Source organism: Schistocerca gregaria, chromosome 2, assembly GCF_023897955.1.
Source record: "Schistocerca gregaria isolate iqSchGreg1 chromosome 2, iqSchGreg1.2, whole genome shotgun sequence".
In the NCBI taxonomy this organism is placed as follows: Eukaryota; Metazoa; Arthropoda; class Insecta; order Orthoptera; family Acrididae; genus Schistocerca; species Schistocerca gregaria.
Window position 1 is genome coordinate 737,825,730 of NC_064921.1, and position 27,517 is coordinate 737,853,246.

The window sequence follows — 27,517 nt, forward strand, 5'->3', positions numbered from 1 at the left end:
ACAGTACAGATAGTCTGCAAAAACTAGCAGAGTCCACTAACTGGGGAGGTATCAAGAATGGTGTCCCACAGGGTTCAGTCATGAGTCCCTCCTTGTTCTTAATAACAGGGTGTCCCATTTATCTTGACCACCCTAAATAACTGTTTGTCCAGATGCAAATTACAAAATGTTTCAAGCAAATGTTCTTTAGCCATCAGGGGGACATCAATCAGCATGATTGCCTTCATTGTAGCTTTGTTTTTTTTTCAAAAATATTAACAGCAGTGTCACTTTTTTAAAAGGCACCCTGTAATTTTTATCCGGCAATTCATTTCCTCTCCTAAAGACCTATTCAGAAGTTTATCACAGTGCACCATTCACTGAAAAACAATGCTGTTAATTACATAACACAACACTGACATTGATGCTTCCAGCACTTAGTACAGGTACTCTGGGTAATGGAACACATCCACGTGCTGACGTTGGCAGAGGACAAAAGTAAATATAAGTAGAATGCACACCCATCATCCCGTCAACCATCGTCAGTTTGAAGAGTTGTGTGAGTAGAATGTACACCAACGAAGAGAAGGTAGAAATGCTATTGGTCTATGGGAAATATAAGTTAGCAGAACAGTAATTGCAATACTGGTTTCTTATGTACGGGTACATTTAGTACAGTAGGTTAGTCTTTTTAAATACTGTTGTGTAGAGTAGGCATACAGTAAAGGCTGTCCTTCCTACAAACTGCATCGCCATAACATTTCTTTTATTGTTGTTGTTGGAGGTAGGCAAAACGCTATGCAGACAGCGGAACTGTACAGAGAACAATATTCTGACAAGAACCCACGGATGTTTTCTCATCTTGTTGTGATGATTCAGGAAACGGGACGTTTCAACCCACGACAACGCTATCATTGTTGCACTTGCACAGCTGAAGTTGCCAAAGTTACTGTTCACACTTCCATTTCTATGAATCCACATGTAAGCACACAATAGCTTAAACATGAGATTGGCATTCCTAAAACTAATGTACATTGTATTCTTACATGTCAATGTTTCCATCCTTACCATGTACACCTACATCACCAATTGCATATTAATGATTTCCAGAATCATGTACAGTTCTGTCAGTGGGCACAGCAGCAAATCCTCGCCAATCCAAACTTCTTCACCAGTGTCCTATTTACAGATGACTGTTCCTTCTCAGACGTAGGACAGATAAATACAAGGAACATGCATTATTTGTCCAGCGACAACCCATGATGGCTTATACAGCTGGAACATCAGCATCAATAGAGAGTTAACGTCTGGTGTGGGATGCTTGGTACTACAATTATTGGCCCTTATTTCCTCTATGGTAGTCTAAATGGCACAGTGTATGCCAAATTTCTCAGATGAATTCTTCCTTGTCTTCTGGATGAAGTGCTGCTAAGAACCAAAATGCTTATGTGGTATCAACATGATGGATGTCCAGCACATAATGCCTTGCATGCACCTCGTGTTCTGAACCAAAGGTATCCTGCCAGATGGTTTGGTCGAGGAGGAACAATTACTTGACCTGCTAGGTCTCCTGATTTAAATCATCTGGGCCTTTTTCTTTGGGAATGCATTAAAGACGTTGTCTATCATGATATTCCAACAACTCCAGAGGACATGCAGGAACGTATTGTGCTCTCTTGTAATTCTCTTCAGCAGGCAACACTGGAAGCAGAAAATAATTCTTTCATTTAAAGAGTGAACCAGTGCATCGGTGTCCAGGGTCACCACTTTGAGCACCTTTGAATGTTCTTCTCGTGGGCAATGGTACAGGAGAGTCAAAGTCAATTTTGTGTTATGTTTTTACTCGGTTTTCATTATTTTCTGACAACTCCAGCAAGTGAACGAGTTTGTGATCCTGAGGTCAAAGTCAGTGTTGTGTTATGTAATTAATAATGTTGTGTTTCAGTGAATGGTATACTGGTATACATTTTTGAATAGGTATTTAGGAGAGGAAATGAATTACCAAATAAAAAATACAGGGTCCCATTTAAAAAAAAGTCATACCACAATTCATATCTTTGTAAAAAACAAAGCTACAATGAAGGCAATCATGTTGATTGATGTCCCTCTGATAGCTAAAGAACATTTTCTTGAAATGTTTTGTAATTTGCATCTGAACAAACAGTTATTTAGGGTGGTGGAGATAAACGGGACATCATGTATATTAACAACTTGCCACTCTATATTGATGAAGATGCAAAGCTAGTTCTTTTTGCTTATGATACAAGTATAGTAATCACACCCAAGAAGCAAGAACCAGCTGAGGAAATTGCAAATAAAGTTTTTCAGAAAATTATTAAGTGGTTCTCTGTAGATGGACTCTCACTAAATTTTGAGAAAACACAGTTTATACAATTCTGTACAGTAAATGGCATAACACCATTGATAAATATAGACTATGAATGGAAGTCTGTTGCTAAGGCAGAATACTCAAAATTTCTGGGTGTGTGCATGGATGAGAAATTTAACTAGAAGAAACACATCGATGATCTGCTGAAACGGTTAGGTTCAGCTACTTATGCTATTAGGGTTATTGCAATTTTGGTGATAAACATATCAGTAAATTAGCCTACTATGCCTATTTTCATTCACTGCTTTCATATGGTATCATATTTTGGGCAATCTGTCATTAAGAGAGAAAGTATTCATTGCACAAAAGTGTGTAATCTGAATAATAGCTGGAGCCCACCCAAGATCACCTTGCAGACATTTATTTAAGGAACTCGGGATATTCACAGTATCTTCGCAATACACATATTCACTTATGAAATTTGTCATTAATAACCCATTTCAATTCAAAAATAACAGCAAAGGGCACAGCTACAACACTAGAAGAAAAGATGATATTCAGTATTCTGGACTAAATCTCACTTTGGCATAGGAAGAGGTGAATTATGCTGCCACAAAGATCTTTGGTCATTTGCCAAATAGTATTAAAAGTCTGGCAGATAGCCAATCAACATTTAAAAGCAAATTTAAAAAATTCTGAATGACAACTCCTTCTACTCAATAGATGAATACTTAGATAAGAAGTAGTAACTGTAAAAAATTAATTAATTAATTACTTGTTTTGTGCAAAGAAAACTTATGTTAAAGTGACATGTTCCATATCGTCACGAAATGTTGTATTCATGATCTATGAAAAAAGGATTACTTAATGTATGTATGTATGTATGTATGTATGTATGTAGTACAGTACATCTTTTCTTCAGTTTGAACTCAATGTAGCTGGCACATTTCAATAGAAATCCTTACAGTAAGAGGAAAAATAATAACAAGGAATTTGAAAAGTTATCTACAAAATGCCTGTTGAGAAAGACAGTTCCCACAAGCTGTACCACCACTGTAAATGTTCTACTTCCCAAGGAAAGAGACAAAAAAAACTTTGACCTGTCAGCTTTTTCTCAGCAATGCACAAAATATTCTCTAACATTATTGCCAACCATGTAAAAAACACCCTTGTTTCTTCTTGTCAATGAAATGAACAAGTTTGGTTTGAATGTATATGCAGAACACAGGATCATTTGCAAGTCATGAGTGAAATTATAAAACAAATCAGTGAGTACAATTTACCACTTTGTCTAGGGTCATAGACTTTGACCTCATTTCAATGAAATGTGTATGCATCCCAGTGTTAAACACTTCCATTTGCCTGCGTCATCATAGTGGAAAACTTAGAATTGAAAGAGCAGTCAGGGAAGGTGATTCTGTATCACCAAAAGTATCATCAACAATCCTAGAGGAACATTCAGGTCATTAAACTGGCAAAATAAAGAAGGCAAACAGATTAGTGAAACACATTGGAAAATATTTCTTCCTGATAGAGCTGTAATAATGTCAAGAGTGAGGACACCATGAATTGCCAGGATGGTCTTGTCTAATCCACAGTGGCACGTGCAGTTGATGGGTTTTTATAGTACCAGCAACTTGGTGGTCACAGAATCACCAGAGCTCAATTAACAAATACGTTATTTATTCAGCAGGACGCTCTTTCAGTGACTTGATGGCATGCACTGAGCCCCAGGCAGCAGCTAGTGATGGTCTTTTAGACATGAGCCTGACAGATATTGGCAGGCAGCAGGCACAAGTGTGCTGAACAGCTGGCTGCTCCAGTGTCTGGTCAGACCTATGACATGCAAGCCCTAAATCCAAGACCTCTCGGAAACGCGACCAGAAAAAAGCACCCTGGATGTGGCTCTAGCTCAAATCTGGGAATCATCAGGTATAGCAGCAGGTAGTAGATCAGCATCTAGCAAATGAAGCAGCTAGATGTAACACAAAGCTGGTTGGCTCACCTTGGACTGTTGACTGATGTGGAATGCATTTCAGCTTCAGTATCAGTGATGAACTGCCATCTTGCATTGTGCTGTTTCAGTAACATTCCAGCCCTCAGAGCAGGATTTCACAGGCAGCTACACTATGTGATTAAAAGTATCCAGACACCCCCAAAAAATAAGTTTTTCCTATTAGGTGCATTGTGTTGCCACCTGCTGCCAGGTTCTCCATATCAGCAACCTCAGTAGTCATTAGACATTGTGAGAGAGCAAAATGGGGCACTCCGCAGAATTCACGGATATCGAACATGGTCAGGTGATTGGGTGTCACTTGTGTCATAGGCCTGTACGCGAGAATTCCACACTCCTAAACATCCCTAGGTCCACTGTTTCTGATGTGATAGTGAGTGGAAATGTGAAGGGACACGTACAGCACAAAACTGTACAGGCTGACCTCGTCTGTTGACTGACAGAGACTGCCGACAGTTGAAGAGGGTGGTAATGTTTAATGGGTGGTAATGTTTAATAAGCAGACATATATCCAGACCATCACACAGGAATTCCAAACTGCATCAGGATCCACTGCAATTACTATGACAGTTATGCAGAAGGTGAGAAAACTTGGATTACATGGTTGAGCGGCTGCTCCTAAGCCACACATCACACCAGTAAATGCCAAACGATGTGTAAACATTGGATGATTGAACAGTGGAAAAATGTTGTGTGGAGTGACGAATCACAGTACACAATGTGGTGCTCTGATGGTAGGGTGTGGGTATGACAAATGCTCGGTCAACGTCATCTGCCAGTGTGTGTAGTACCAACAGTAAAATTTGGAGGCAGTGGTGGTATGGTGTGATTGTGTTTTTTGTGGAGGGGGCTTGTAGCCCTTGTAGTTTTGCATGGCACTATCACCACAGCACAGGCCTACATTGATGTTTTAAGCACCTTCTTGCCTCCCGCTGTTGAAGAGCAATTCGGGGATGGTGATGGCACCTTTCAACAAGATCAAGCACCTGTTCGTAATGCACTGCCTGTGGCGAAGTGGTTACATGACAATAACATTCTGTTAGTGGACTGACCTACCCAGAGTCCTGACCTGAATCCTATAGAACACCTTTGGGATGTTTTGGAAAGCCGACTGCGTGCCAGGACTCACCGATCGACATTGATACCTCTCTTCAATGTGGCACTCCATGAAGGATGGGTTGCCATTCCCCAAGAAATCTTCCAACACCTGATTGAACATATCCATCTGTGAGTGGAAGCTGTCATCAAGGCTAAGGGTGGGCCAAGACAATATTGAATTCCATCATTACCAATGGAGGGCACCATGAACTTGTAAGTCATTTTCAGGTAGGTGTCCAAATACTTTTGATCTGATAGTGTAGCTCACCTGCCTTGCCATGGGTTATGAAGTCAGTACAAAGAGGTGTTGCCACAGTTCTCCTCACCTCCTCAAGAAGATTTGGTCCACTGATTCCCAGACTGTTGCTAAATCTATGAATAACTTCAAATAAGATAATATTATTTACATTCTCATTTACATTTTCTGCACTTACTGTCTTCTCTCTGCTGCATGGTGTATAGTGGCTGGTACCCTAATAACTACTTAAATATTATGGGTGTCCCACTTGGTGAGTATGTAATGCAATGGGAGTTCAGAAGGGCATACAGTTCTCTACCATAGATAGTCAAAGGCTGCACAGAAGAAGGCCTAATTTCTTGTGCAGTGAATCAACTTCCAAATGTCTTCACTTCTGGCGTGTTCTTCTCTGTGTGCCCTTTAACACTGTGCAGAAATCTCATTTCTGCAGCATGAACTCTGGTTGTATCATTTTGTGTGCAAGGCTTCAGATCCATAGAGCATAGAAGGCAATGCCATAACTTTTTCATCTGTGTCTCTCTCTTCTTTTTTTTTTAATTGTCCCACAGATTTTGTTAAATTTTAGGAGCTTCGTAGCAATTTCATTGTTGAAACTTCATGCTATCTCACAACCAAAATATTGGAAAGTGTGTTACCTGCTCCAGTATTACATTATCTGTTACAACTGCAGGTCGGACAGATGATTTTCCACTTGTTTTATTAGTGGTAACTCAAACAGGGAAAAACAGTACTTCTTACAGAGTTACTGGACAAGTACAATAATGGATATGTTAGATTTAGAGCCATAGTCCCTGTTATTGTTGTCAAAATCTGAGAAGTCCATCACAAAATGTCACACTCTGTACCGTCCAGTATTATCCTGCTGTCCCATAGTTCTAAGTGTTCTTTTCTCTTTGAAAATCCCTACTCATAGCAAGTGGGATAACTTAAATTGCGTCATATACTGTGTATACCCAGTGAGATCCCACTCTGACTCATACATCTCCATGATACCAGAATGAGATTTTCACTCTGCAGCGGAGTGTGCGCTGATATGAAACTTCCTGGCAGATTAAAACTGTGTGCCCGACCGAGACTCGAACTCGGGACCTTTGCCTTTCACGGGCAAGTGCTCTACCAACTGAGCTACCGAAGCACGACTCACGTCCGGTACTCACAGCTTTACTTCTGCCAGTACCTCGTCTCCTACCTTCCAAACTTTACAGAAGCTCTTCTGCGAAACTTGCAGAACTAGCACTCCTGAAAGAAAGGATATTGCGGAGACATGGCTTAGCCACAGCCTGGGGGATGTTTCCAGAATGAGATTTTCACTCTGCAGCGGAGTGTGCGCTGATATGAAACTTCCTGGCAGATTAAAACTGTGTGCTCGACCGAGACTCGAACTTGGTACCTTTGCCTTTCACGGGCAAGTGCTCTACCAACTGAGCTACCGAAGCACGACTCACGTCCGGTACTCACAGCTTTACTTCTGCCAGTACCTCGTCTCCTACCTTCCAAACTTTACAGAAGCTCTTCTGCGAAACTTGCAGAACTAGCACTCCTGAAAGAAAGGATATTGCGGAGACATGGCTTAGCCACAGCCTGGGGGATGTTTCCAGAATGAGATTTGCACTCTGCAGCGGAGTGTGCGCTGATATGAAACTTCCTGGCAGATTAAAACTGTGTGCCCGACCGAGACTCGAACTCGGGACCTCTGCCTTTCGCGGGCAAGTGCTCTACCAACTGAGCTACCGAAGCACGACTCACGTCCGGTACTCACAGCTTTACTTCTGCCAGTACCTCGTCTCCTACCTTCCAAACTTTACAGAAGCTCTTCTGCGAAACTTGCAGAACTAGCACTCCTGAAAGAAAGGATATTGCGGAGACATGGCTTAGCCACAGCCTGGGGGATATTTCCAGAATGAGATTTTCACTCTGCAGCGGAGTGTGCGCTGATATGAAACTTCCTGGCAGATTAAAACTGTGTGCCCGACCGAGACTCGAACTCGGGACCTTTGCCTTTCGCGGGCAAGTGCTCTACCAACTGAGCTACCGAAGCACAACTCACGTCCGGTACTCACAGCTTTACTTCTGCCAGTACCTCGTCTCCTACCTTCCAAACTTTACAGAAGCTCTTCTGCGAAACTTGCAGAACTAGCACTCCTGAAAGAAAGGATATTGCGGAGACATGGCTTAGCCACAACCTGGGGGATGTTTCCAGAATGAGATTTTCACTCTGCAGCGGAGTGTGCGCTGATATGAAACTTCCTGGCAGATTAAAACTGTGTGCCCGACCGAGACTCGAAAACGGGACCTTTGCCTTTCGCAGGCAAGTGCTCTACCAACTGAGCTACCGAAGCACGACTCACGTCTGGTACTCACAGCTTTACTTCTGCCAGTACCTCGTCTCCTACCTTCCAAACTTTACAGAAGCTCTTCTGCGAAACTTGCAGAACTAGCACTCCTGAAAGAAAGGGTATTGCGGAGACATGGCTTAGCCACAGCCTGGGGGATGTTTCCAGAATGAGATTTTCACTCTGCAGCGGAGTGTGCGCTGATATGAAACTTCCTGGCAGATTAAAACTGTGTGCCCGACCGAGACTTGAACTCAGGACGTTTACCTTTCGCGGGCAAGTGCTCTACCAACTGAGCTACCGAAGCACGACTCACGTCCGGTACTCACAGCTTTACTTCTGCCAGTACCTCGTCTCCTACCTTCCAAACTTTACAGAAGCTCTTCTGCGAAACTTGCAGAACTAGCACTCCTGAAAGAAAGGATATTGCGGAGACATGGCTTAGCCACAGCCTGGGGGATGTTTCCAGAATGAGATTTTCACTCTGCAGCGGAGTGTGCGCTGATATGAAACTTCCTGGCAGATTAAAACTGTGTGCCCGACCGAGACTCGAACTCGGGACCTTTGCCTTTCACGGGCAAGTGCTCTACCAACTGAGCTACCGAAGCACGACTCACGTCCGGTACTCACAGCTTTACTTCTGCCAGTACCTCGTCTCCTACCTTCCAAACTTTACAGAAGCTCTTCTGCGAAACTTGCAGAACTAGCACTCCTGAAAGAAAGGATATTGCGGAGACATGGCTTAGCCACAGCCTGGGGGATGTTTCCAGAATGAGATTTTCACTCTGCAGCGGAGTGTGCGCTGATATGAAACTTCCTGGCAGATTAAAACTGTGTGCTCGACCGAGACTCGAACTTGGTACCTTTGCCTTTCACGGGCAAGTGCTCTACCAACTGAGCTACCGAAGCACGACTCACGTCCGGTACTCACAGCTTTACTTCTGCCAGTACCTCGTCTCCTACCTTCCAAACTTTACAGAAGCTCTTCTGCGAAACTTGCAGAACTAGCACTCCTGAAAGTAAGGATATTGCGGAGACATGGCTTAGCCACAGCCTGGGGGATGTTTCCAGAATGAGATTTGCACTCTGCAGCGGAGTGTGCGCTGATATGAAACTTCCTGGCAGATTAAAACTGTGTGCCCGACCGAGACTCGAACTCGGGACCTTTGCCTTTCGCGGGCAAGTGCTCTACCAACTGAGCTACCGAAGCACGACTCACGTCCGGTACTCACAGCTTTACTTCTGCCAGTACCTCGTCTCCTACCTTCCAAACTTTACAGAAGCTCTTCTGCGAAACTTGCAGAACTAGCACTCCTGAAAGAAAGGATATTGCGGAGACATGGCTTAGCCACAGCCTGGGGGATATTTCCAGAATGAGATTTTCACTCTGCAGCGGAGTGTGCGCTGATATGAAACTTCCTGGCAGATTAAAACTGTGTGCCCGACCGAGACTCGAACTCGGGACCTTTGCCTTTCGCGGGCAAGTGCTCTACCAACTGAGCTACCGAAGCACAACTCACGTCCGGTACTCACAGCTTTACTTCTGCCAGTACCTCGTCTCCTACCTTCCAAACTTTACAGAAGCTCTTCTGCGAAACTTGCAGAACTAGCACTCCTGAAAGAAAGGATATTGCGGAGACATGGCTTAGCCACAACCTGGGGGATGTTTCCAGAATGAGATTTTCACTCTGCAGCGGAGTGTGCGCTGATATGAAACTTCCTGGCAGATTAAAACTGTGTGCCCGACCGAGACTCGAAAACGGGACCTTTGCCTTTCGCAGGCAAGTGCTCTACCAACTGAGCTACCGAAGCACGACTCACGTCTGGTACTCACAGCTTTACTTCTGCCAGTACCTCGTCTCCTACCTTCCAAACTTTACAGAAGCTCTTCTGCGAAACTTGCAGAACTAGCACTCCTGAAAGAAAGGGTATTGCGGAGACATAGCTTAGCCACAGCCTGGGGGATGTTTCCAGAATGAGATTTTCACTCTGCAGCGGAGTGTGCGCTGATATGAAACTTCCTGGCAGATTAAAACTGTGTGCCCGACCGAGACTTGAACTCAGGACGTTTACCTTTCGCGGGCAAGTGCTCTACCAACTGAGCTACCGAAGCACGACTCACGTCCGGTACTCACAGCTTTACTTCTGCCAGTACCTCGTCTCCTACCTTCCAAACTTTACAGAAGCTCTTCTGCGAAACTTGCAGAACTAGCACTCCTGAAAGAAAGGATATTGCGGAGACATGGCTTAGCCACAGCCTGGGGGATGTTTCCAGAATGAGATTTTCACTCTGCAGCGGAGTGTGCGCTGATATGAAACTTCCTGGCAGATTAAAACTGCGTGCCCGACCGAGACTCGAACTCGGGACCTTTGCCTTTCGCGGGCAAGTGCTCTACCAACTGAGCTACTGAAGCACGACTCGCGTCCGGTACTCACAGCTTTACTTCTGCCAGTACCTCGTCTCCTACCTTCCAAACTTTACAGAAGCTCTTCTGCGAAACTTGCAGTACTAGCACTCCTGAAAGAAAGGATATTGCGGAGACATGGCTTAGCCACAGCCTGGGGGATGTTTCCAGAATGAGATTTTCACTCTGCAGCGGAGTGTGCGCTGATATGAAACTTCCTGGCAGATTAAAACTGTGTGCCCGACCGAGACTCGAACTCGGGACCTTTGCCTTTCGCGGGCAAGTGCTCTACCAACTGAGCTACCGAAGCACGACTCACGTCCGGTACTCACAGCTTTACTTCTGCCAGTACCTCGTCTCCTACCTTCCAAACTTTACAGAAGCTCTTCTGCGAAACTTGCAGAACTAGCACTCCTGAAAGAAAGGATATTGCGGAGACATGGCTTAGCCACAGCCTGGGGGATGTTTCCAGAATGAGATTTTCACTCTGCAGCGGAGTGTGCGCTGATATGAAACTTCCTGGCAGATTAAAACTGTGTGCCCGACCGAGACTCGAACTCGGGACCTCTGCCTTTCGCGGGCAAGTGCTCTACCAACTGAGCTACCGAAGCACGACTCACGTCCGGTACTCACAGCTTTACTTCTGCCAGTACCTCGTCTCCTACCTTCCAAACTTTACAGAAGCTCTTCTGCGAAACTTGCAGAACTAGCACTCCTGAAAGAAAGGATATTGCGGAGACATGGCTTAGCCACAGCCTGGGGGATGTTTCCAGAATGAGATTTTCACTCTGCAGCGGAGTGTGCGCTGATATGAAACTTCCTGGCAGATTAAAACTGTGTGCCCGACCGAGACTCGAACTCGGGACCTTTGCCTTTCGCGGGCAAGTGCTCTACCAACTGAGCTACCGAAGCACGACTCACGTCCGGTACTCACAGCTTTACTTCTGCCAGTACCTCGTCTCCTACCTTCCAAACTTTACAGAAGCTCTTCTGCGAAACTTGCAGAACTAGCACTCCTGAAAGAAAGGATATTGCGGAGACATGGCTTAGCCACAGCCTGGGGGATGTTTCCAGAATGAGATTTTCACTCTGCAGCGGAGTGTGCGCTGATATGAAACTTCCTGGCAGATTAAAACTGTGTGCCCGACCGAGACTCGAACTCGGGACCTTTGCCTTTCGCGGGCAAGTGCTGTACCAACTGAGCTACCGAAGCACGACTCACGTCCGGTACTCACAGCTTTACTTCTGCCAGTACCTCGTCTCCTACCTTCCAAACTTTACAGAAGCTCTTCTGCGAAACTTGCAGAACTAGCACTCCTGAAAGAAAGGATATTGCGGAGACATGGCTTAGCCACAGCCTGGGGGATGTTTCCAGAATGAGATTTTCACTCTGCAGCGGAGTGTGCGCTGATATGAAACTTCCTGGCAGATTAAAACTGTGTGCCCGACCGAGACTCGAACTCGGGACCTTTGCCTTTTGCGGGCAAGTGCTCTACCAACTGAGCTACCGAAGCACGACTCACGTCCGGTACTCACAGCTTTACTTCTGCCAGTACCTCGTCTCCTACCTTCCAAACTTTACAGAAGCTCTTCTGCGAAACTTGCAGAACTAGCACTCCTGAAAGAAAGGATATTGCGGAGACATGGCTTAGCCACAGCCTGGGGGATGTTTCCAGAATGAGATTTTCACTCTGCAGCGGAGTGTGCGCTGATATGAAACTTCCTGGCAGATTAAAACTGTGTGCCCGACCGAGACTCGAACTCGGGACCTTTGCCTTTTGCGGGCAAGTGCTCTACCAACTGAGCTACCGAAGCACAACTCACGTCCGGTACTCACAGCTTTACTTCTGCCAGTACCTCGTCTCCTACTTTCCAAACTTTACAGAAGCTCTTCTGCGAATCTTGCAGAACTAGCACTCCTGAAAGAAAGGGTATTGCGGAGACATGGCTTAGCCACAGCCTGGGGGATGTTTCCAGAATGAGATTTTCACTCTGCAGCGGAGTGTGCGCTGATATGAAACTTCCTGGCAGATTAAAACTGTGTGCCCGACCGAGACTCGAACTCGGGACCTTTGCCTTTCGCGGGCAAGTGCTCTACCAACTGAGCTACCGAAGCACGACTCACGTCCGGTACTCACAGCTTTACTTCTGCCAGTACCTCGTCTCCTACCTTCCAAACTTTACAGAAGCTCTTCTGCGAAACTTGCAGAACTAGCACTCCTGAAAGAAAGGATATTGCGGAGACATGGCTTAGCCACAGCCTGGGGGATGTTTCCAGAATGAGATTTTCACTCTGCAGCGGAGTGTGCGCTGATATGAAACTTCCTGGCAGATTAAAACTGTGTGCCCGACCGAGACTCGAACTCGGGACCTTTGCCTTTTGCGGGCAAGTGCTCTACCAACTGAGCTACCGAAGCACGACTCACGTCCGGTACTCACAGCTTTACTTCTGCCAGTACCTCGTCTCCTACCTTCCAAACTTTACAGAAGCTCTTCTGCGAAACTTGCAGAACTAGCACTCCTGAAAGAAAGGATATTGCGGAGACATGGCTTAGCCACAGCCTGGGGGATGTTTCCAGAATGAGATTTTCACTCTGCAGCGGAGTGTGCGCTGATATGAAACTTCCTGGCAGATTAAAACTGTGTGCCCGACCGAGACTCGAACTCGGGACCTTTGCCTTTCGCGGGCAAATGCTCTACCAACTGAGCTACCGAAGCACGACTCACGTCCGGTACTCACAGCTTTACTTCTGCCAGTACCTCGTCTCCTACCTTCCAAACTTTACAGAAGCTCTTCTGCGAAACTTGCAGAACTAGCACTCCTGAAAGAAAGGATATTGCGGAGACATGGCTTAGCCACAGCCTGGGGGATGTTCCCAGAATGAGATTTTCACTCTGCAGCAGAGTGTGCGCTGATATGAAACTTCCTGGCAGATTAAAACTGTGTGCCCGACCGAGACTCGAACTCGGGACCTTTGCCTTTCGCGGGCAAGTGCTGTACCAACTGAGCTACCGAAGCACGACTCACGTCCGGTACTCACAGCTTTACTTCTGCCAGTACCTCGTCTCCTACCTTCCAAACTTTACAGAAGCTCTTCTGTGAAACTAGCAGAACTAGCACTCCTGAAAGAAAGGATATTGCGGAGACATGGCTTAGCCACAGCCTGGGGGATGTTTCCAGAATGAGATTTTCACTCTGCAGCGGAGTGTGCGCTGATATGAAACTTCCTGGCAGATTAATCTGCCAGGGAGTTTCATATCAGCGCACACTCCGCTGCAGAGTGAAAATCTCATTCTGGAGCAGATTAATCTGCCAGGAAGTTTCATATCAGCGCACACTCCGCTGCAGAGTGAAAATCTCATTCTGGAAACATCCCCCAGGCTGTGGCTAAGCCATGTCTCCGCAATATCCTTTCTTTCAGGAGTGCTAGTTCTGCAAGTTTCGCAGAAGAGCTTCTGTAAAGTTTGGAAGGTAGGAGACGAGGTACTGGCAGAAGTAAAGCTGTGAGTACCGGACGTGAGTCGTGCTTCAGTAGCTCAGTTGGTAGAGCACTTGCCCGCGAAAGGCAAAGGTCCCGAGTTCGAGTCTCGGTCAGGCACACAGTTTTAATCTGCCAGGAAGTTTCATCTCCATGATAGTTTGGATTACTATACTCTCCCTATGCCACAACATATGTCAACTGTGAGTTCCATCTACTCACATTGTTCTATATAACTCTATATCCTGAAAATATGCCTAGCTATATGTTGCTTACACTGCGTTCATACAACAAAATAACAAAACACGCCTATTGTCATCCAAAGTTCATTGAAAAACAATACAAACTCCCAAATTACTATGCTAAAGAGAGACAATTCAAACAAACAATATGCATGAAACCCACAAATAACCATTAATATATAACGAAATTAAATTCATGCACACATTGTAACCTATGTATTAATGTCTGAAGAAAATACACACACCTAAAATAAAAAATGTAACTAAACAATAATGTACACAAAAGAAGGCAAATAAATGCACCTCCACATTGGCTTAATCCTAGATCTTATCCCATGAGGCAAAGCAAGCACAGATTCTACAGACTCTGTCTGCTCTACCTGTCACATTGCCTTCCCTTTCCTACCTCCTTTTCCAGGTCTAGTGCTAGTAGTGGTGACACATACACAGTTCACCCCAAAAAAGGACAGTTACATCCAATTCTTGTTGGATATGGTTGGGAAGCTGTAGCTTTAAATTTGGTAGTAAGATCATCTCAGTCACTTGATTATGAGTGAAGAATTTCTTCATTTCTCCTTTGGGGTTATGCAAGAGTCCCCATACCTGGGGGCAAGTGGGACCTCGACTCCCCAGCACTCTAGTTCTCAGGTAAAGTAAAAAATATGGTATAGTCAGGTGTTTGGTGCAGGTTTTTTTAACAGGGTCAGAACTGGAACTTTTTTAGGGCCACTTAAAAGTTGCTATTCATCTTCCAAAATATTAAAAATCGTTGGAGGAAGAAGATCATGTCAGTTACACCAAACAACACTCCCATTTTACAGTAGTTCATTTATTCATGTCTTCACACAAGCAAGGCTTTCACAAAACTAACATGGCGGAACTGCACAAAGATAATGTTTAGCTTAGTTCAAAGACGATACTCAGGTCGATACTGATGTCAATCTCAACGGTGCCACATAGCCCCCCAGTACAGAGTACCCTTGAGAGGCCCCGGGGGGGGGGGGGGGGGGGGGTGACTATGACATGGGTAGATGTCGTGAAGGAAGGTTCAGCCACCGAAGCTGGAAGTCACTGAAGCAAGCCGGGCATCGTACTGGGTGTGCTGGTCGTGCAGCAACAGGTAGGCCGGCAGTTTGCGGGAGGAATGGAGTGATGACGACGATGTCTCTGGTGGGTGTGGCAAACACACGAAGCATGTCCCGGTTGACGCCGGGCGAGAGGGTAACACATTTCACCAGGTGGCAGGGAATGGTGGAGGTCGTGTCATGAGCACCAGATGAAAGGAAACAGACAACAAACAGTGTATCATCATGTAGTATTACAGAGATGTCATGGATTATGTCCGGGGGGACAGGCACAAACACCTCGAACGAGGGTACGTTCTTCAAGATGGGGGGCGTGAGAAACCTCGACAGGGTGAGGCAGGCGAGGTCGAAGGGACCGGCGAAGGTCCTGGCGGTGAGGGCGTGACCGTAGGTAAGCTCGACATGAGGAGCATGGGATCACTCGACGCAGTGCATGAGACCGGAGGAGAGAGCAAGGTTGGAGAAGAGCTTGATGATTGGAACTGGAAGTCACTCGACCGATTGTCTAAGTCCGATGCGGAGGGAATGGTCAGAGTGTCGTGAGCCACGACAGTGAGTGGCATGGATGTGCCTTAAGGGGGATAGAAGTGGGCTCACAATGAGCAGGCTTAAGTCTGTTGAGAGAGACTGTAACACCTGAATCTTTTATCTGGATGTCATAGGTGTTGGCTGAGCGCCAAAGAACTCGGTACAGGCCGGTATATGGAGGTTTGAGGAGAGCACAGGCAGTGTCATCTCGGAGCATGACGTACTCGCAATTGTCCAGAGATTTCGGGACATGAACCTTAGGGCAGGAATGGCTGACGGGTGGAGGTATGTGGAGGTTGATGAGGTGGGGTCCGACGTGGTCCACGAAGGAAGGTAAGTCAGACTGAGGGAGAGAAGCGGAAGGGCTCACAGGTTTGCCAGGGAGAACAATGTTCTGGCTGTATACGAACCCAGCTATTGTGCCTTTGAGGTCTTCCTTATAGATCACACGAATGCCGAGTAGCACAAAAGGAAGGGCCTCCGTCCATAGAGAGTCGTGGCATTGAAGAGCCACCTTGAAAGTGCAGTGCCAGTGCTCAACTAGCCCGTTACTTTGCGGGTGATATTCTGTGGTACGGATGCACCGGATGCCGCAAATGTTTCAAATCTCGATGAACAGCGTTGACTCAAATTGTCTGCCCTGGTCAGTCGTGATGATAGCTGGACATTCGAAACGAGATACCCATGACTCGACGAAAGCTTGAGCAACAGTTTCTGCCGTCATGTTGGGGAGGGGAACAGCCTTGACCCAGCGAGTTGTTCAGTCGATACACGAGAGAACATAACGAGAGCCATTAGAGGGGCTCGAGAGGGCCGACAATGTCAGTATGAATACGCTGGAAACACCCAGGGGGGATCGAAAAGGCGCCGAGAGAGGGCGGGGAGGGGGTGAAGTGTGCTTGTGTACTTTGCAGCGTTGGCACGTGACGTAGGAGCATGCCCATTGCTGGCAGTCCTTGTTGACATTTCTCCACACAAAGTGCTCCGCTACGACGTGAGCGCACGCACAAACACCGGGGTGGGCTAAATTATGCAGTACGTTGAAGACAGCTCGACGGAGCGTGGTTGGAATGAGGGGGTGTAATGTGCCAGTACTGTCGTCACACTAGATCTCACCAGAAATGCCAGGGAAGGTGGTGCGGATGAAGTGTAGTGAAGAGGCAGAGTCTAAAATCAGGTTTTGTGTTTCCTCATCGGTGGGTTGGAGGTTAGGGAGTTCAGAGAGTTCTAACAGCGAATTAACGGCGTCAACTCGTGAATGGAAATCAGCAACTATATTGCCAGCACCCTTTATGTGTCTGACATCGGTGATGAAGATATGAAGTCCATGTATCTGAAGCGGCGAGGAGGCAGGTCAGCTGGCGGGTTTGTAATGGCCACAGTCAGAGGTTTGTGGTCTGTTAAAACATAGAAAGGACGTCCCTCAACGTCAGTCTTAAAATCCTGGATCGCTTCGTAGACCACAAGCAACTTCCTGTCAAACACGGAATATTTCCGTTGTGCATTGGTGAGCTTGTGCAAGAAGAACTGCAGATGCGAAGTTTGGCCGTCGACTGTCTGGCTAAGGACAGCACCAATGGCAGTATTGCTCACGGTCTGTGGTGATGAAAAGCTGCGCATCAGGATGAGGATGCGCGATGGTGCAGGCCTCAGCAAGTAGAGTTTTGAGGGCAGTGAAAGAGGCAGTCATAACAGAGGTCCATGGAATGGGCCGAGATCCAGAAGTCTTGGTGCCTGCCAAGGCGTCCATCAGTGGAGCCTGAATCTCTGCAGCCTGAGGTAAATGTCGCCGATAATAATTAACCGTCCCCAGAAAGCGCCGGAGCTCTTTGAATGACGAAGGTCTGTGTAGGTTTGGTATTGTTTGTACTTTCTCAGGGGGCGGTGAAATGCCGTCAGCAGAGATCCAAAAACCAAGAAAAGTGACAACGAGTTGATGTAGCTGCAATTTGTCCTGGTTGGTCTCTATGCCTGCTGCCACGAGAGTGTTCATAACAGTTTGCACATGTCAAATGTTGTCCTCGACAGAGGAGCTGAACACAAGGTTGTCATCAAGATATGCAAAGCAGAATTTTTGGTCGAATAGCACTTCGTTGATGAAGCGTTGCCAGGTCTGGGTTGCGTTTTTCAGACTGAAGGACATGAATCAAAACTGAAAAAACCCGATTGGGGTGGTGATTGCTGTCTTCTCGATGTCTTCAGGTGCCATGGGGATCTGGTGGTAGGCCCGTTTGCAATCAATGACAGAGAATGTGGTTGCACCTGCGAGGGAATTGGTAAAGTCGGCAATGTTGGGTATGGGGTAGGTGTCCATAATTGTTCGTGCATGTAGTTGACAGTAGTCTCCGCACATGCGCCAGGACCATTCTTTCTTGGGTGTCATATGAATGGGTGTAGACTAACTACTGGCAGAGGGTTCAATGACGCCGGAGTTTAGAAGTTCAGAAATTCGATTTTTAAGGTCAGAGAGGCGCTCGGGACAAAGTCGATGTGGTTTACTGGAGATTGGGGGACAAGCTTGTGATCCATGCCATTGGTGACGACGGAAATGTTGCCAGCGGCACGGGAGGTGGTTTGTTTACAATGTGTGGCGGGTGGGGCAAGCAAGTCATGGTCCTGGTGTTCAGAAGCACTCGGCGGATCCGACGGGAGCCGAGGCAGCGAAGTGTCTCAGGAGTCAACATGACAAGATGGCCGCCGGCCTGAAGCAGTGGCACCGTGGTCGGGTGAGCTCGGTAGAGCTCGTGCAGCGTTGTGAGTCCATTGTCCGAGGGCATGGCCTGTGGCAGCACGGTCACGCACGAAACGTTTGACACGAGTGCACTGTTTGTGTTGGATAGTTTGAGGTGCTGTCCATGAGGGGCGGGGTAGGAGCCGTCAGTTCTGGAACACGTGACACTCATCGCGCATGCACACTTGTGTCTGACCGATTGCCAAATGCTGCCGTGTTAAGAGGGTGTGGCCCTGCAGAACTGTCAGTACACATTATTACAGTCTTGATAGCACAGTTGCTAGGGGTAGCAGGAGGTAAACACACGGAAGCTCGATTTCTGGGATTGCAAGCAGATTCGGCGCACTTACTGATCTTGCTGTGTCCTTGCTGTAGTGACTGTAATTCCTTTGTTGCATCGGAGAGCTGGAGCTGTGTTTCGAGGAGCCGGAGGGAGAGCTCAAAGATTTCCTTGTATAGGCAAGCAATGTGTTCAAGCTCGACAAGGCACTAATGCGTGTTTTCTTGTAATATCATTGACAGAGACAAGCATGTACGGATGAGATGAGCCCAGACCATTGTGTCACGGGGTGGGTTGCTCGACAGAGCACAGGGGAAGTGAGTCTTGGATGGGTCATGAAACACGGTGTTTCGCACTAGGTCCAGTGAAAGTTTGTGGTGTCACAAGAAGTCAATGCCTAGTATCGTTCGTCAATTTCGCACACTAAAAAAGTCCACTCGAGTTTGCAGTTTGCGGAGAGTGAGACGGCCTGTGAAGTTGAACCCGAGCATTGTAGTTTTGAATTCACGACTTGCAGTGAAGTATGATGAGGGCGAATGTTCCACGACACTAAGGACGTGGGCAGCAGTGAAACTTCGGCGCCTGTGTCCACTAGGAAAAGGTATCCCAACGAAATGTCTTTAATGTAAAGTCGTCCACAATTATCTGGTCGTTCCCAGACAGAATGGAGCACTGGGTGGTGCCTGTCATGTTGTGTGCAGGAGGCGGCACCCGAACCTACCTGCAATTGGCATTTGGGAAATAGCAGGGTGGTCTGCAGTTCCGTGCCGCCTCACCAAACCGTGTGTGGAAGAAACAGTACGGGTAGTGTGATTGCATTTCCTGTGGAAAGTTCATTGCCAGTGGCGGTGGTCGAGGTTCGGTGGCCACAGAAAGTTCGGTTGCAGGAGGGGGCGTGACTACAGGAAGAGCCGGTCACATACCAGTTGCTTGTTTAATGCTTCCCAGAGTGAGCGGAACAGTCGGCACAGTACGGCCCTGGCTGTGTCCGGCTGCATGGCGATGAGCCTGAACCTCAAACTTGTCAAGTAGCCATTGGCTGGCGAAATGGAGCAGTGATGCATCGTGTAGCTTGTCAGCAATCGTCATTCTTTGCTCGGCAAGTTCAGGAGGCCTTTGAGCCAGAGCAAAGCGGATGTGAGGAGATAGTTTATCTGACCAGATGGCAAGGAGAGCTGTGTTAGAGAACAGATCGGCGCTGACCAGGACACGTAGCCATCTACAGAGCTGGGAAGGTTTGTCGTTGCCTAGTTGCCCGACGTGGAGCTCTTGCCATATTGCTGCCTCAGCTGAGCGTGTAAGCCGATGCAGAACTGTCTCTTTGGCTACAGTGTACCGGGTAGATGAGTCCCGGGCGTCGACCAGGTCAGAAATTAAGTCCTCCTGGTCGTGCAGGTGGGTGATGAGGCACAGAAACCTGGTTGACTCGTCGAGTTTGTAATGCTCGAACACTTTGTCCACAATTTTGAACCAGGTTGTTGGTCTGTCAGGATTAAACGGCAGTAGCATCGGTAAGCATTGTAGAATGTTCGGAAGAACAGGTTGAGTTAAGTTCGTTGTGGCAGTGCCTGAATCGAGCTGTTCTACATCTACATCTACATGACTACTCTGCAATTCACATTTAAGTGCTTGGCAGAGGGTTCATCAAACCACAATCATACTATCTCTCTACTATTCCACTCCCTAACAGCACGCGGGAAAAACGAACACCTAAACCTTTCTCTTCGAGCTCTGATTTCTCTTATTTCATTTTGATGATCATTCCTACCTATGTAGGTTGGGCTCAACAAAATATTTTCGCATTCGGAAGAGAACGTTGGTGACTGAAATTTCGTAAAAAATCTCGCCTCGACGAAAAACGTCTTTGCTGTAATGACTTCCATCCCAATTCGCGTATCATATCTGCCACACTCTCTCCCCTATTACGTGATAATAAACGAGCTGCCCTTTTTTGCACCCTTTTGATATCCTCCGTCAATCCCACCTGGTAAGGATCCCACACCGCGCAGCAATATTCTAATAGAGGACGAACGAGTGTGGTGTAAGCTGTCTCTTTAGTGGACTTGTTGCATCTTCTAAGTGTCCTGCCAATGAAACACAACCTTTGGCTCGCCTTCCCACAATATTATCTACGTGGTCTTTCCAACTGAAGTTGTTCGTAATTTTAACACCTAGGTAATTAGTTGAATTGACAGCCTTGAGAATTGTACTATTTATCGAGTAATCGAATTCCAACGGATTTCTTTTGGAACTCATGTGGATCACCTCACACTTTTCGTTATTTAGCGTCAACTGCCACCTGCCACACCATACAGCAATCTTTTCTAAATCGTTTTGCAACTGATACTGGTCTTCGGATGACCTTACTAGACGGTAAATTACAGCATCTGTGAACAGTCTAAGAGAACTGCTCAGATTGTCACCCAGGTCATTTATATAGATCAGGAATAGCAGAGGTCCCAGGACGCTTCCCTGGGGAACACCTGATATCACTTCTGTTTTACTCGATGATTTGCCGTCTATTACTACGAACTGCGACCTTCCTGACAGGAAATCACGAATCCAGTCGCACAACTGAGATGATACCCCATAGGCCCACAGCTTGATTAGAAGTCGCTTGTGAGGAACGGTGTCAAAAGCTTTCCGGAAATCTAGAAATACGGAATGAACTTGAGATCCCCTGTCGATAGCGGCCATTACTTCGTGTGAATAAAGAGCTAGCTGCGTTGCACAAGAGCGATGTTTTCTGAAGCCATGCTGATTACGTGTCAATAGATCGTTCCCTTCGAGGTGATTCATAATGTTTGAATACAGTATATGGTCCAAAACCCTACTGCAAACCGACGTCAATGATATAGGTTTGTAGTTAAATGGATTACTCCTACTACCCTTCTTAAACACTGGTGCGACCTGCGCAATTTTCCAATCTGTAGGTACAGATCTATCGGTGAGTGAGCGGTTGTATATGAGTACTAAGTAGGGAGCTATTGTATCAGCGTAATCTGAAAGGAACCTAATCGGTATACAATCTGGACCTGAAGACTTGCCCGTATAAAGCGATCTGAGTTGCTTCGCAACCCCTAAGGTATCTACTTCTAAGAAACTCATGCTAGCAAATGTTCGTGTTTGAAATAGTGGAATATTCCATTCGTCTTCCCAGGTGAAGGAATTTCGGAAAAATGCGTTCAATAACTCCGCTTTAGCGGCACAACAGTACCATCGGCACTGCGCAGTGAAGGTATTGACTGCGTCTCGCCGCTTGTGTACTTTACATACGACCAGAATTTCTTCGGATTTTCTACCAAATTGTTGTTGCTGTAGTATTCCAGGAGAGTGTGCCTCCAAGGGATGTGGCAACAATGGCTCTTTAGGTGGCAGCGTGAAGGTGACACGTTGTGGTTGAGTGCAATCTGTGGCGACACGGAAGCCGACACGAGTGAGACACTGTAATGTGTTGGTTGTGGTTTCGGAAGCTCGACATGTTGCGGGTGTGCTTGAATTGATGCGTTGCGGAAGACCGACGTGGATGAAGCACCAAGATATGCCGAGAACGGTAGCGGAAGCTGAACTGGAACCGGTGTGTGGGGGACAGGTGAGAAAACGTTCAAAGTGTTAGTCCGCGGAAAGCTCAACGTTTGATCAGAGCCAGGGCCACCTGTGTTGCAGGGAGGCTGCGGAGGTGCGGGCTGTCCACAAGCACAGTGTGGGAAGTGATGTCAAATGTAGGACGGAATGGGCGGACGTACACTGTTCAGTCACTCCTCTCAAAACGGTGTGCGAATAAGGTGAATGTCATGGCACAAAGCACTGAGTCATAGCAGTGGGACGGAGGTGGAGGTCAGGCACAGATAACAAGTTATTGTTCGTGTTGCAGTCCGAGGTATCAAAGTAGGAAGGCATGTGCTGATGCTGAACCGAGGCATGCGCGGGTGTGGTCGGATACTGAGGAGGTTGACCTGTGAATGAAGCAGAGCCAGCCACGTGGCAGGTATCCATGTGGTACAGCATGGATTGTGGTGTAGCAAATTGTTGTCCTGGCGGTGGTAGGTTGTCCAACGAAGCATTTGCAGAAATCAGCATTGGCCCCGCACTGCACGGCGATCCGTAAGAGGTAATTGATCAGTCGATGAGGGAGGGCACATGTGGAGGGAACAAAGGTGTTTGATAGCTGAAGTTATGCACACTCCTAACCTCACTTATTGTTGCAGGCTCGAAAACGTCTGGTGAAATTGGCATAATCGACGAGTGAGAGGCATCGTGTTGCAGTCCTGGCGGGTGTACATTGCCCGCAGCAGAATGCATGTTGATCACAAAATCCAGCGTTAGGCGTTGGGCTGAAGCCATTGTTCGAATGTTGTGTTGATGTAATACATGTGAAAATAACCACTGCGGAGGCCGCGGACACAGTAAAACGGAAGACGTTACAACTCAGGGTCCCCAGTGAGGAGGACGTTCGGGTCGGTTATACCAAACAACACTGCCATTTTACATTAGTTCATTTATTCAGCTCCTTACACAAGCAAGGCTTACACAGAACTAACATGGCAGAACTGCACAAAGATAATGTTTAGCTTAGTTCAAAGACGATACTCAGGTCGATACTGGTGTTGACCTCATTGGTGCCACAACGTCATCTCCCTAGCCCCCCCCCCTCCCCACCACCACCACCACCACAAACTATTGTATGGATGCTCTTGGTTGTATGGCCTCTTTAATATCACCCATTGTCTTATATCGCATTCAGGTATAGAATTTCGTTGTCACATCTGGTCATGTCATTTTAGGGCCTATGCAGTGGCTTTTTGTACTTACTTCCATATCTCCCATAAATTTCTTGCAGAATTTCATACCAGTTCTCCATTCTTCCCCTTTTTAGACTTGCCTCTCTCAAATGGTGATGCCATTTTCCTGTCATATACTTCCTCATACTGAGATAGGCCCTTACTTTCATGAACCTCAGAAATATATTTTGCAACAAATTATGGTAACATGATTGTCCCAATCTTTATGATGACTATTTATCTGATAACTTAATGTTTTCCCTATTGTCTGATGAAATCAATCTGTTCTTCATTTACTTTTAGATGTAATGTGCTTGCCCTCAGCTTATGAATAAGCAATAAATGACAAAGATATTTCATTAACTGAGACATAAAATTGGTGCTCTGATCTGTAATTAGTGTCTCCAGAACACTGGACTTCAGCTACTAATTATTTACCATGTCCTGAGCTACAGTATCAGTTTCCTGATTTGGGATGGCTATCATTCTCACATGGCATGAAGAATGATCAGTTATTGTCAGGTCATAGTGATTCCCTGTTGGCATTTGTCCAAAAGGATCCATACCAATAATTTCAAATGGGTTACTCACTTCCAGTAATCTTTGTAGTGGAGTACGCTGATAGCTCAATTGAGCCCTCTGTGCACTGTGTGCACACGTCTTCACATATTGTTTCAAATCCTGTTTATGTGTTTGGCACCAGTAATGCTTGATCACACACTGTTCCATGGTTCTTTGATTCCCAGGATCTGATAACACATGTTCTTGTTCCTGTCTCAACACTTCTTAACTCATCATGGATGGAATCTCAACACGACATCCAAGTTTTATGTTTTTGCATAACACTATGTTGTGTACAATAAGCTGCAACTCTGTTGCAAATAGCTTACAGCCTTCATCAGCTGCTTGTGCTTTCAGTCACTCCACAATGGTGTGACCTACTCCTTGTAACACACAGAGCTTTCTGCGAAGTCATCTGCACTCACGCGATTCTTGTCATGTTGATGGATTACCTCAAAATTGATCTTGTTAAGCTTCAGTGCCCAACAGGTTACACTATGTAATTGATCTTTTAATCCTAGTAGCCCATTTAATTTTGCATGATCCTCTGTAATTTTAAATTTTCTGCTATGTAGATAACACTGGAAGTATGGTATCGGTGAGGAATCTCCATGGTAGAATAATTGAAATCCATTTTATTTAATTGATGTGAGGCATAGCCTGCCAGATACTCCAGTTGGCTTACTTCTTGACTTAATACACAACCAAGTGCATGTTTACTTGTGTCACAAGACAATATAAACTCCTCCTAATTTGGAAAAAGGCAACACCAGACCAGCTGTTACAGTTCTTTCAGTTTTCTGAATGCACCTTCACTCTCTGATGTCCAATGAAATTTCACTCCTTTTTTTTCAATAAGTGAGTTAGTGGTCATACTGTTTCTACAAATTTCAGAACAAATTTTCTCTGTACAAGATACTAGAAAACCTTGTGCAGCCTTTACTAATATAGGATCTGCCCGAACACCATCATGATCCTAAATTCATACTTCCTAAAGCACAAAGTGACACTTCTATATAGTGAGAGTCAGGTGCACTGCATGTAGCCTTTTAAACACCTCCCGTAAACATAGCATACATTCTTCTATAACCTTTGCAAAGACAATTATGTCATCCAGATATGCCATACACAGCCCTGGTTTTAACCCACAAAAAACTCTGTCTGACAATCACTAAATTGTGGATGGTGCATTTTATAGCATATGACAGCATTGTTAATGACCCAAAGGAAGGGTAAATATCAATTTTTAGCTGGTCTTCCAGTGCTACTTCTGGGTGACAATAGCCACTCTGCAGCTCCATGGCGGAAAAATAGTTGCACTGCCCTAAATTTTCCAAAGTTTCTGTTACATTTGAGATTGGATAAGAATACGATTATTAAGAATACAATGGGAAGTAGCCTCTTCCATCCACCTCACAGTGGTTTGCAGAGCATAAACGTAGATGTAGATATAGACATCACTAATCACAGCAAAAAATGTGTTAGTTCCATCCATTCTTTTTTTGGAACGATCACCATTGCTGCTTCCTCCCATCCATTTTTTTTTTTTGAATGATTACCATTGCTGCTTCCCAATGACTGGTACTGTCCACAATAATACCATCCTATGACTGTTGATTAATGAACTCTTCCATCACTGATTGTAGGTGCTGATGGGCACAATAAGATTTACAATACACAGTTGGCTCATTCCCAGTTGTGATTCTGTGCTGTATCACCAAGGTTGCTGGCAAATCTTCCTGGGGATTAAACTGATGCTGAAATTCTAACAGCTCCTCCATTGCTATTTTTTTTTCCATTCCTTCTAAGTGTTTTACTTTCTCCTGAAATGCTGTTAAATTAGCTACTTGCTCGTGTTTAGGGTCTGGATTTATCCTATCCAGATCATCTTCTACCATAAACTCCAAACTGGTAACCAATCAGCATGTAGACAAGGCCATGCTTTCAGTCCCAAAGTTATTTATTCTGACAGGCACTACTTGTTCACCATCTATCTCCCGTATGGTCCTGGTCTTGATGGGATACCAGTTTGATTTTACACAGAGTACGCGAAGGGGGAACTTGCCCTTCTTCTTTCAGCGGTGTACCATAAGTCTCTAGAAGAGCGAAGCATTCCAAAGGATTGGAAAAGGGCACAGGTCATCCCCGTTTTCAAGAAGGGACGTCGAACAGATGTGCAGAACTATAGACCTATATCTCTAACGTCGATCAGTTGTAGAATTTTGGAACACGTATTATATTCGAGTATAATGTCTTTTCTGGAGACTAGAAATCTACTCTGTAGGAATCAGCATGGGTTTCGAAAAAGACAGTCGTGTGAAACCCAGCTCGTGCTATTCGTCCACGAGACTCAGAGGGACTTAGACACGGGTTCACAGGTAGATGCCGTGTTTCTTGAGTTCCGTAAGGCGTTTGACACAGTTCCCCACAGTCGTTTAATGAACAAAGTAAGAACATATGGACTATCAGACCAATTGTGTGATCGGATTGAGGAGTTCCTAGATAACAGAACGCAGCATGTCATTCTCAATGGAGAGAAGTCTTCCGAAGTAAGAGTGATTTCAGGTGTGCCGCACGTGAGTGTCATAGCACCGTTGCTATTCACAATATACATAAATGACCTGGTGGATGACATCGGAAGTTCACTGAGGCTTTTTGCAGATGATGCTGTGGTGTATCAAGAGGTTGCAACAATGGAAAATTGTACTGAAATGCAGGAGGATCTGCAGCGAATTGACGCATGGTGCATGGAATGGCAATTGAATCTCAATGTAGACAAGTGTAATGTGATGTGAATACATAGAAAGATAGGTCCCTTATCATTTAGCTACAAAATAGCAGGTCAGCAACTGGAAGCAGTTAATTCCATAAATTATCTGGGAGTACGCATTAGGAGTGATTTAAAATGGAATGATCATATAAAGTTGATCGTCGGTAAAGCAGATGCCAGACTGAGATTCATTGGAAGAATCCTAAGGAAATGCAATCCGACAACAAAGGAAGTAGGTTACAGTATGCTTGTTCAACAACTGCTTGAATACTGCTCAGCAGTGTGGGATCCGCACCAGATAGGGTTGGTAGAAGAGATAGAGAAGATCCAATGCAGAGCAGCGCGCTTCGATACAGGATCATTTAGTAATCGCGAAAGCATTACGGAGATGATAGATAAACTCCAGTGGAAGACTCTGCAGGAGAGACGCTCAGTAGCTCGGTACGGGCTTTTGTTAAAGTTTCGAGAACATACCTTCACCGAAGAGTCAAGCAGTATATTGCTCCCTCCTACGTATATCTCGCGAAGAGACCATGAGGATAAAATCAGAGAGATTAGAGCCCACACAGAAGCATACCAACAATCCTTCTTTCCACGTACAATACGAGACTGGAATAGAAGGGAGAACCGATAGAGGTACTCA

The 27,517-nt window shown here is 45.8% G+C and overlaps 6 non-coding genes across 6 annotated transcripts; all 6 read right to left on the reverse strand.

Moving 5' to 3' along the window:
• Positions 1-6,740: 6,740 nt before the first annotated feature.
• On the reverse strand, positions 6,741-6,815 carry Trnas-uga (transfer RNA serine (anticodon UGA)). The gene has a single exon. It is a non-coding gene; the product is annotated as a tRNA-Ser (tRNA).
• A 1,731-nt stretch (positions 6,816-8,546) lies between these two features.
• On the reverse strand, positions 8,547-8,621 carry Trnas-uga (transfer RNA serine (anticodon UGA)). The gene has a single exon. It is a non-coding gene; the product is annotated as a tRNA-Ser (tRNA).
• A 3,236-nt stretch (positions 8,622-11,857) lies between these two features.
• Trnal-caa (transfer RNA leucine (anticodon CAA)) lies at positions 11,858-11,932 on the reverse strand. The gene has a single exon. It is a non-coding gene; the product is annotated as a tRNA-Leu (tRNA).
• A 226-nt stretch (positions 11,933-12,158) lies between these two features.
• Positions 12,159-12,233, reverse strand: Trnal-caa (transfer RNA leucine (anticodon CAA)). Its single transcript has one exon. It is a non-coding gene; the product is annotated as a tRNA-Leu (tRNA).
• A 527-nt stretch (positions 12,234-12,760) lies between these two features.
• Positions 12,761-12,835, reverse strand: Trnal-caa (transfer RNA leucine (anticodon CAA)). Its single transcript has one exon. It is a non-coding gene; the product is annotated as a tRNA-Leu (tRNA).
• A 226-nt stretch (positions 12,836-13,061) lies between these two features.
• On the reverse strand, positions 13,062-13,136 carry Trnas-cga (transfer RNA serine (anticodon CGA)). Its single transcript has one exon. It is a non-coding gene; the product is annotated as a tRNA-Ser (tRNA).
• Positions 13,137-27,517: the final 14,381 nt, after the last annotated feature.